General features: G+C 41.0%; 1 long non-coding RNA gene across 1 annotated transcript in view; it reads right to left on the bottom strand.

Annotated features, from left to right (window-relative positions):
- Positions 1–8554: 8554 nt before the first annotated feature.
- The window catches only part of LOC148150536 (uncharacterized), a 49998-nt gene continuing 48008 nt past the window's right edge, over positions 8555–10544 (bottom strand). Inside the window, exon 5 of the long non-coding RNA XR_015751783.1 lies at positions 8555–8770. This is a non-coding gene — a long non-coding RNA (uncharacterized LOC148150536). The remainder of the gene's footprint in view (positions 8771–10544) is intronic.

The raw sequence follows: 10544 nt of genomic DNA, 5'->3' as shown, positions 1-10544 counted from the left end.
GAAAATAATTTAGCAGATGAATTCAGCATCTAGGGGAATCCATAGATAATTTAATTCATGACATTTACAGATTAATGGAAAACTAATATGGAGTTTGGAATCGGAGTTAATAAGAGACTTGTTTTTTGCTATAATTGATGGGAGTTTGCCAGATGAATTACAATACAAAAGAAATTTAAATCTGAAGAAAGTTTTCCAAATTCTTCTGGAAACAGACAAATCCTGAGACATGAATGGAAACCTTATCTTAGGGGAGGAATAGAACCTATCCACTTTGTAATGTGCAGACACTCGAATTAGACACATGACAAGAAATGGCCAAACAACAGGTACCACAAATTGGTATCAGTGCTGTGAAACAAAAGATTCATGATCATCAGCAATACCTAGCCCTGACAAAAGAAATGTATATCTGTAAAGCCATAGACAACTTGCAAAAGATAGAATATGTTCATAGAACAGATTTGGAGGTACTGGTGTTGGATTGGGTGGACAAAGTTAAAATTCACACAACACCAGGTTATAGTCCAACAGGTTTATTTGGAAGCTAGTGAAAATGATACACATTAGAAATGATACACAATAAAATCTGAAGGAAAATCGATAATCGAAATTACATGAGTTTGACAGAATGTGTTGATATCAATAGACATTGCATTGATTTTAAGCCTGGTACAAGGAGCAACTCTTCCTGTATTATAAAATTGAATACCATGGCTGAAGAAACAGACATTACAACCAACAACAATGAAATTATATTGTCCAAGTGGCATATCTCTCAAGATTAATGGTATGTGCTAACTCATTTTGCAACTGAAAGAGTTTAGAATGGATATAAGACATACAATCAAGACTTTTCATTTTTGACTCTGCACACATGCATTGGCCTCAACTTCCTTGAAGTAGCAGAAGATATTGATCTACTTCCAAGAGATCCAATAAACTACACCTTATCAACACAAGAATCTTAATTAAAGTGGGTCTTAACATGAAAGTTCTTGCGTTAACAAGGTGTAGTTTGTTGAATGATATCAATCAGATACAAATTACATTGGTAAGATATAACTTTTTACAATGACTGTGAAGAACCCATTGGATGTAGCTCTATACTCACAAGATATTCTGCCTTATGCCCACTCAAGACTGTATGGCATCAAATTTGGTAGAGCTTAATGCAGTGTCCAATATTAAACCTTTCATAATGATTGCTTATGCAACATCTAATCACCAGGCATCTCCCTCATAGTTCTTGTTTATATTTTCATAAATACAATTATTCCATTTATCATTACCCCATCTCCTTGCAAGTCCATGACTTCATGTGTTCAGTTTCCTTGTGGTCTCATAGTTTGTCCTAAGCTCTCTTTCTTAGGGCTTGGAAGGTTGGTAGGATTTTGGGTTGAGAAATGTGACAGCATTCCATTTTTTGACCCTGGCTGGTCTGTGAAGTCTTTCTCCACTGGAGAGCCCTCTTACGTTTGAAAGTCCTTTCCTGAGGATGTTATTCCTTGTAGTCAATCAATTTCCTTCTTTGAAGGAGCTTTCATTTCTTAAATTTCTCACATGAAAGATGACTGCTCAGTAGAAAATTGTACTTGTGTCTTTGCTAAATTTCTGAGGCATATAATTTATTTTTCTGAATCTGTGGACATTGTTTTTGTTTCTTGAGAGTCATGTGCAGTTCATTTTAATTTTGGGCAAGCAAATCTTTATTTTCAGTCATCCGATTCATCTATACTGAAGTACATCAACTCATTATTTTAAACTTGATGTTTTAATTTGGCCTCTGTGATTCCTGTACTGGTGCACCAGGCATTTCCCCACAGTTATCTATGGTTGAGGAGAACTGTTGCTGAACTAAGGACATGCTGGTGAGTTAGTGAAGAAATTGTGGTGCCCCTACCAGAGAATAGCAAGATGGGAGATTTCAAAACTAGGGGGCATATTTTTAAGGTGGGAGAAGAAAGATTTAAAAAGGACATGAGGGGCAACTTTTTTACATAGGGAGTGGTTCGTTTGTGCAATGAATTGCCAGTGGAAGTGGTGGATGTAGGTACAGTGACAACATTTCAAACATTTTTGGATAAATATTTGAATAAGAAAAGTTTGGAAGGATATGGGCCAAATGCAGGCAAGTAGGATTAGTTTGGTTTGGGAACATGGTTGGAGTGGACTGGTTAGACCAAAGAGTCTGTTTCCATGGTGATATGACACTAGTTGTTTTTCATTACCACTGTAGTGTACATAGGCCCTTAGACCAAACAAAGAAGGGGGAATGGTAACAGCATCCTTCTACCCACAAAAACCACACTTTCAACTTTCTGCTTTCACTTTATGTTGTCTCTCTCAGTCATCACAACCAGGTCTAACTGATGCCACACAGTCAATGGTTAATAGAAATACATAATCAACCATTTAACAATTGATCACAATGGATAGAATAAAATATGTATTGAAAATTAAATAGACAGGGAATCCAGATTGGTAATAACTTGAAGCTATCAGAACAATGATCAGAGGCAGTAAAGCAAATCAGGTGCCAGGATCTTTGAAAAGGTCACCACTGAGCCAAAATAATGAGGCAATCGTGCTCCTCATAAACAATCAGTATGATCTCACTTGGAATATGCAGATCAATTCTGTTCCCCACGATACCGAAAAGGCTATTGCAAATACTGAAGGGATATAGATCAGGACAAACAGGACCACAAACAAGATGATGAAATTGGATCATGAAGAATGATGAACATTTTGTCTCTGGAAAAGTGGAAGTTGGAAAGTAATAAGGTTGGTTTTTCCAGCATTCTAAAGGGACGAAGGACAGAGAGAATGATAAGCTGCTCCTTCTAGCCAGAAGAAACAGAGGTCTCATCCAGGAAGAAAGTAACTTCAAAACAAGTTTGTGAAACTTATTTCACTGAATCAGCAGTAAATCTATAAAACAAGTTGATTTGAACAACAGTAGCAGCAGGAAGTGTTGACACATTCAAATGTAAATTAGCTGGATTTCTTTCAGAAAGTAATATCTTGGGATATGGCCTTTAAATCATTTTAGAAATTCTATATGGCAAGTACAACATGTTTGGAAGAAACTTGCGAAGATCTTTGCATCCTCGCCCTCCACTGGAGTCGTACCTGAGGACTGAGAGAGGCAAATGTAATTCCTCTCTTCAAGAAAGGAAATAGGGAAATCCCTGGCAATTACAGACCAGTCAGTCTCACGTTTGTCGTCTGCAAGGTGTTAGAAAGGATTCTGAGGGATAGGATTTATGACCATCTGGAAGAGCATGGCTTGATTAAATGCAGTCAACACAGCTTTGTGAGGGGCAGGTCATGCCTCACAAACCTTATCGAGTTCTTTGAGGACATGACTAGAAAATTTGATGAGGGTCGAGCTGTGGATGTGGTGTATATGGACTTCAGCAAGGCATTTGATAAGGTTCCCCATGGTAGGCTCATTCAGAAGATCAGGAGGAATGGGATACAGGGGAACTTAGCTGTCTGGATAAAGAATTGGCTGGCCAACAGAAGACAGCGTGTGGTAGTAGAAGGAAAATATTCTGCCTGGAAGTCTGTGGTGAGTGGTGTTCCACAGGGCTCTGTCCTTGGGCCTCTACTGTTTGTAATTTTTATTAATGACTTGGATGAGGGGATTGAAGGATGGCTCAGCAAGTTTGCAGATGACACAAAGGTTGGAGGTGTCGTTGACAGTATAGAGGGCTGTTGTAGGCTGCAGCGGGACATTGACAGGATGCAGAGATGGGCTGAGAGGTGGCAGATGGAGTTCAACCTGGATAAATGCAAGCTGATGCACTTTGGAAGGTCGAATTTGAAAGCTGAGTACAGGATTAAGGATAGGATTCTTGGCAGTGTAGAGGAACAGAGGGATCTTGGTGTGCAGGTACATAGATCCCTTAAAATGGCCACCTAAGTGGACAGGGTTGTTAAGAAAGCATATGGTGTTTTGGCTTTCATTAACAGGGGGATTGAGTTTAAGAGTCGTGAGATCTTGTTGCAGCTCTATAAAACTTTGGTTAGATCGCACTGGGAATACTGCATCCAGTTCTGGTCGCCCTATTATAGGAAAGATGTGGATGCTTTGGAGAGGGTTCAGAGGTGGTTTACCAGGATGCTGCCTGGACTGGAGGGCTTATCTTATAAGGAGAGGTTGACTGAGCTCGGACTTTTTTCATTGGAGAAAAGGAGGAGGAGAGGGGACCTAATTGAAGTATACAAGATAATGAGAGGCATAGATAGAGTCGATAGCCAGAGACTATTTCCCAGGGCAGAAATGACTAACACGAGGGGTCATAGTTTTAAGCTGGTTGGAGGAAAGTATAGAGGGGATGTCAGAGGCGGATTCTTTACACAGAGAGTTGTGAGAGCATGGAATGTGTAGCCAGAAGCAGTTGTGGAAGTAAGGTCATTGGGGACATTTAAGAGACTACTGGACATGCATATGGTCACAGAAATTTGAGGGTGCATACATGAGGATCAGTGGTCGGCGCAACATCGTGGGTTGAAGGGCCTGTTCCATGCTGTACTGTTCTATGTTCTATGTTCTATGTTCCAAACTGATGGACTTGCACCAACAGTTGCCAAAATCTTTCAGGACTGACAATTTCCTGACCCCATGTCCAGGTTGTATCCACCAGTTGATAAAGTTTGTTTGTTATGGTTAGTCAATAAATTTATTTTTCTTATGTCCTGTAACTACCCCAAGAGGAGAAGGCAATCCAGATGGACTTGCACTTTTTTATTGTTTAATTATTCCTGTGTTACTAGACCTAGACTTTCTCCTCTAAGGAACCAGCAATGATCTTTTTAAAAGGCGGTCTTTGGTTTCGTTTCATAAATGTACTAATTCTGTATGAAAAATGAATGCTTCCTTATAGCTAAAATAAATTCCAGATTTTAATTTTTTTTTTAAACAACCTGTTCAGACATGTATGACTTACCTCTGGAGCAGGTAGAACCTGAACTGGACTTGTTGACCCAGAGTTGGGGACACCACCATCGCAGCACAAGAGCATCTTGCAGATTTCATAGGCTTGCCCCACCAACCTAATCCATTTCAAATAATTCCTCTAAACTGAACCTGATCATCTCTTTAATTAGTTAGAAACTTCAAACAGGGGTAGTATGGTGCCCCAGTGGTTAGCACTGCTGCCTCATAGCTCCAGGGACCCGGGTCTGATTCCACACTTGGATGACTGTCTGTTTGGAGTTTTGATGTGGACGTGTCGGTGTTGGGCTGGGATGGACAAGGTTAAAGGTCCCACAACACCAGTTTATAGTGCAATAGGTTTATTTGGAAGTACTACCTGATGAAGAAGCAGTGCTCCAAAAGCTATTGCTTCCAAATAAACCTTCTGGACTACAGTCTGGTGTTGGGTGTTTGGAGTGTGCACATTCTGCCCATAATTGCATGGGTTTCCTCCAGGTGCTCTGGTTTTGTCCCACAGTCCAAAGATGTGCAGGTTAGGTGGATTGCCCGTGCTAAATTGCCCATAGTGTCCAAGGATGAGCAGGCTAGGTGGATTAGAAATGGGAAAATGCAAGGCTATGGTGATAGTGTAGATCTGGGTGGGATGCTCTTCATAGGATCATTGTGGTCTCAATGGGCCGAGTGGAATGCTTCTACACTGTAGGGATTCTACAAAGTATCTACAAATTACATTCTAACAAATTTGGATTTCTCCAGAGCCTTACAAACTTCTGCATTGCAGACCACCTTGTTGGAAAAACACTACAGATAACACTGGAGACAAACACTTGGTTTAGGGAGTGGTAGTTGTTTGCTTATTAAATGTGCATAAGCTGTAAAATGCAAAATAATTAGGGCTTTAGGTCATATTGCGAACATCACTGAGAATAAATTGAGGAACACGATACTATAAAGATTCTAAGACCATATAAACTAAACTCACAACATCTAACCTACTCAGAGAATGGCCAAAGGTGATCCAGCTGCAGAAGATAGATAGATTTGTTTTTCATTAAGGGAATTGGAATTATGGAAATGCTGAACAATGGTCCGAGGTTTCTATACAGATTAGAATGGTCTCAGCCATCTGGAGAAATGTCCAACAATGTAGGAAGAAGATCAATGATCTTATTCCAGGGTAATTGCCAAGTTCTTCTCTCTAATCTGTCACTTTCATTTTGTCATTGCTGCTGTACCCACCTCCCACCATGGGACATATTCTGCGAATCTCATTACTTCCTGCAACACCTTCCCTCGGTTGCTCTCACCGTGCCAAACCCCGACATCACTAACCCTGCATGCTGTCTGCACTGCCTACTCATTTGCTTGGAACACCTCCCCACCTGCAACAAAAGTAAAAGCAGTCCCACTCACTTTCACCTCCTGTAATAACTACATCAGTTTCATTCCAACATGGAGGTAACACCCAGTACGGAAGCAGTCAAGCTTGGTGGTAGATTGATCAAAATCTGGCTCATCCTTTATATGGAGAGCATTCTGATTCTGACCCCCCATGTGTTTGACTGGCTGTGTCTAAGCCCCTGACTGGTATCGGAGACTGACCTTGACTTACTGTGCAACCTTGACTCCTAGAGCGAACGTCATCCCCAATAACATAACTGATGCCTGCTGAAAACCATGCAAATTTCTTGCCTTTACGCCTACACTGAATGGAAATACAAGACAGAAGTAACATGAGCCCGGTATCTCTAGCTTAGGGGGCAAATCGCAAAAGGAACAGGCAAGGCAATGCAAGACTGGCATACACCAATGTTCGTGGATGTGGGGTACATAAGACTGTATTTTAAGGTATTGGTGCCTGGTCTCTAACGTGGAAGTCATTCAAAACAAGTAATGAACTGAATTTGTCAGGTGCCTGCTTTGGTTTCCATATTAAATTTTCTTGACATCGAGCTTGTTTGTTAGGATAGAAAGTTAATTATTAACCTGGCACATTAAGCTATCAAAAGTTGTTTAAGAAAGAATAATCCCCCCTTAACTGACATATTGCTGCTGCCTAACAAGAATCTAGCTACATGTTAAAAGCAGAGAAGATGCAGCAAGTTGCTCCCAGAGTGATTTGGGCCTCACTGGATTTCTCCTCTGATTTGTTACTGTAGCCTGCTCAAACTCTGGTAAGATTCTGCTAGCAATTATAGTTTGCCAAATATTGATCACTAAATCTCATGTATACAGATTGTTTGTGGGATCCTTATATTACACATGATATCAATAAGACAAAGAGTAGAAAGGCAGTAGGAGTATACTTAAGAAGGAAATCAGGAGGGCAAAAAGGGGACAGGCGATGGCTTTGGCAAATAGAGTTAAGGAAAATCCAAAAGGTTTTTACAAATATATTAAGGAAAAAAGAGTAACTAGGGAGAGAATAGGGCCCCTCAAAGATCAGCAATGCGACCTTTGTGTGAAGCCGCTGGAGATGGGGGGGATATTAAACAAGTATTTTGCATCAGTGTTTACTGTGGAGAAGGACATGGAAGATATAGAATGGGGAAATAGATGGCGACATCTTGAGAAATGTCCATATTACAGAGGAGGAAGTACTGGATGGCTTGAAAGTGGATAAATCCCCAGGACCTAATAAGGTGTACCCTAGAACTCTGTGGGAAGCTAGGAAAGTGATTGCTGCGCTCCTTTCTGAGATATTTGTACCCTCGATAGTCACAGGTGAGGTGCCGGAAGACCGGAGGTTGGCTAACATGGTGCCACTGTTTAAGAAAGGTAGTAAGGACAAGCTAGGGAACTATAGACCAGTGAGCCTGACCTCGGTGGTGGGCACGTTGTTGAAGGGAATCCTGAGGGACAGGATTTACATGTATTTGGAAAGGCAAGGACTGATTAGGGGTAGTCAACACGGCATTGTGTATGGGAAATCATATCTCACAAACTTGATTGAGCTTTTTGAAGAAGTAACAAAGAGGATTGATGAGGGCAGAGCAGTAGACAAGATCTATATGGACTTTGGTAAGGCGTTCAATAAGGTTCCCCATGGGAGACTGGTTAGCAAGGTTAGATCTCACAGAATACAGGGAGAACTAGCCATTTGGATAAAGAACTTGCTCAAAGGTAGAAGACAGAGGGTGCTGGTGGAGGGTTTGTTTTTCAGACTGGAGATCTGTGACCAGTGGAGTGTCACAAATATTGGTGCTGGGTCCACTACTTTTCATCATTTACGTAAATGATTTGCATGTGAGCATACGAGGTATAGTTAGTAAGTTTACTGATGACTATAAAATTGGAGGTGTAGTGGACAGCGAAGAAGGTTACCTCAGATTACAACGGGATCTTGATCAAATGGGCCAATGGGCTGAGAAGTGGTTGATAGAGTTTAATTTAGATAAATGTGAGGCTGCATTTTGGGCAAATAAATCTTAGCAGGACTTATACACTTAATGATAAGGTCCTTAGGAGAGTTGCTGAACAAAGAGACCTTGGAATGCAGGTTCATAGCTCCTTGAAAGTAGAGTCGCAGGTAGATAGGATAGTGAAGAAGGCATTTGGTATGCTTTCCTTTATTGATCAGAGTATTAAATACAGGAGTTGGGAGGTCATGTTGCGATTGTACAGGACATTGGTTAGACCACTTTTGGAATATTGCGTGCAATTCTGGTCTCCTTTGGGTGGCACGGTGACTCAGTGGTTAGCACTGCTGCCTCACAGCAATAGGGTCCCAGGTTTGATTCCAGCCTCGGGTGACTGTCTGTGTGGAGTTTGCACATTCTCCCCGTGTCTGCGTGGGTTGCCTCCGAGTGCTCCGGTTTACTCCTACAGTCACAAAAGATGTGCAGGTCAGGTGAATGGGCCATGCTAAATTGCCCATAGTGTTAGGTGCATTAGTCAGAGGGAAATGGGTCTATGTGGTTACTCTTCAGAGGGTCGGTGTGGACCGGTTGGGCCAAAGTGCCTGTTTCCACACTGTAGGGAGTCTAATCCAATCTAATCCTTCTTATTGGAAGGATGCTGTAAAACTTGAAAGTGTTCAGAAAAGATTTACAAGGATATTGCTAGGGTTGGAGGATTTGAGCTATAGGGAGATGCTGAACAGACTGGGGCTGTTTTCCCTGAAGCATCAGAGGCTAAGGGATGACCTTTTAGAGGTTTATAAGACCATGAGGGACATGGATAGAATAAATAAGCAAGGTCTTTTCCCCAAGGTAAGGGAGACCAGAACTAGAGGGCATAGGTATATGGTGAAAGGACAAAGATTTAAAAGGGACCTAAAGGGCAACCTTTTGATGCAGATGGTGGAGCATGTATGGAATGAGCTGCCAGAGGAAGTGGTGGAGGCTGTTACAATTACAACATTTGAAAGGCATCTGGATGGGTACATGAATAGGAAGGATTTAGAGATATAGGCCAAATGCTGCCAAAGGGACTAGATTAATTTAAGCCTGGATAAATTGGACTGAAGGATTTGTTTCCATGCTGTACAACTCTATGACTCTATGCAGCAGGAACCCTCTGGCAATGCCAAAATAGGTGGTAGCCACACACACAAACTACCAAAGACCTTTTTTTTCAAAACAGGAGCATCAACAATCTTTCTTGCTAAAGACAATCAACATTTGAACAAACTGTCAAATGAAGTAGTCACTGCTGCAGCACTTGAAGAACACACCTTTAGATGATTTTCATGTAAATATTTTCATTATCAGAACTAGCATCTCCAGTTTTGCTAGCACTACCTAGATAACTGCTGGCAGAAGATAGACATTCATCTGTGATGCTGGCACAGCTAAAACAGGAACAGATGTTTTGTGAATTGATTAGTCCCTAGGAATTGAATTTAAGATTGACCAGATATAACACTGCTAAACCTAGCCAGTCAACCAAAGAAAGATGTGATTTATTCCTCATAGCTTAAAAAAATGCCGAAGTCACTGCACCTCTTAATACTGAAAAAGCTATAATAATATGTATAGCTTTAATTTATTTCAGTGTGGACCATACCGGAGAGGGATATTGCATGGGTTTACATGATTCACTACCCATTGATTGTGATTGTAATTTAACCCACTCAGGCTAAGTGGTAAAGGTTTACGTGAGGATGCACATTTTATACACCACATAATTTTACAAACCATCGACTTCAGTTGCAAGCTTGCCCCATTCCTCGCTGGGGGAGGGTTAGGAAATACCTTTGAATTTCTAAATTTCAATGCATGCTGCCTGAAAAATGTATTAAGAGGAAACCAGCTTTTGATAGAGAAAAAATGAAATATTTAGGAATACTAGATGATATCATAGGAGCTAGTTACAGAGATATTAGGGGAGAGATTGGCTGCCTGCATTCTGACTCATTTGGCAAGTCGAACAAAAAGAGGGCAGGAGAGAAAACAAATGGCTGACTTTGGAAAGTGAGTTTAAATCCAACCCAGTCAGGCATGGTGAAAGTTCCCTTTCTCTTAAAAAGTGTGTAGGTCCCCTATGAAATGAATGGGCTACTACAACACACTTTCTCAGCGAAATGGGGGTATAGCACCACATTGCACGTGACAGGATCATGTAAGTAATCAAAAATTCTTCTTGAAGGTGACTG

Source organism: Chiloscyllium plagiosum, unplaced genomic scaffold (genome assembly GCF_037043375.1).
Source record: "Chiloscyllium plagiosum isolate Xiang-an unplaced genomic scaffold, Cpla_swu_hap1 HiC_scaffold_3, whole genome shotgun sequence".
Classification (NCBI taxonomy): domain Eukaryota; kingdom Metazoa; phylum Chordata; class Chondrichthyes; order Orectolobiformes; family Hemiscylliidae; genus Chiloscyllium; species Chiloscyllium plagiosum.
Note: the sequence above shows the minus strand (reverse complement) of the source record. Positions and strands in the feature narration are given on the sequence as shown.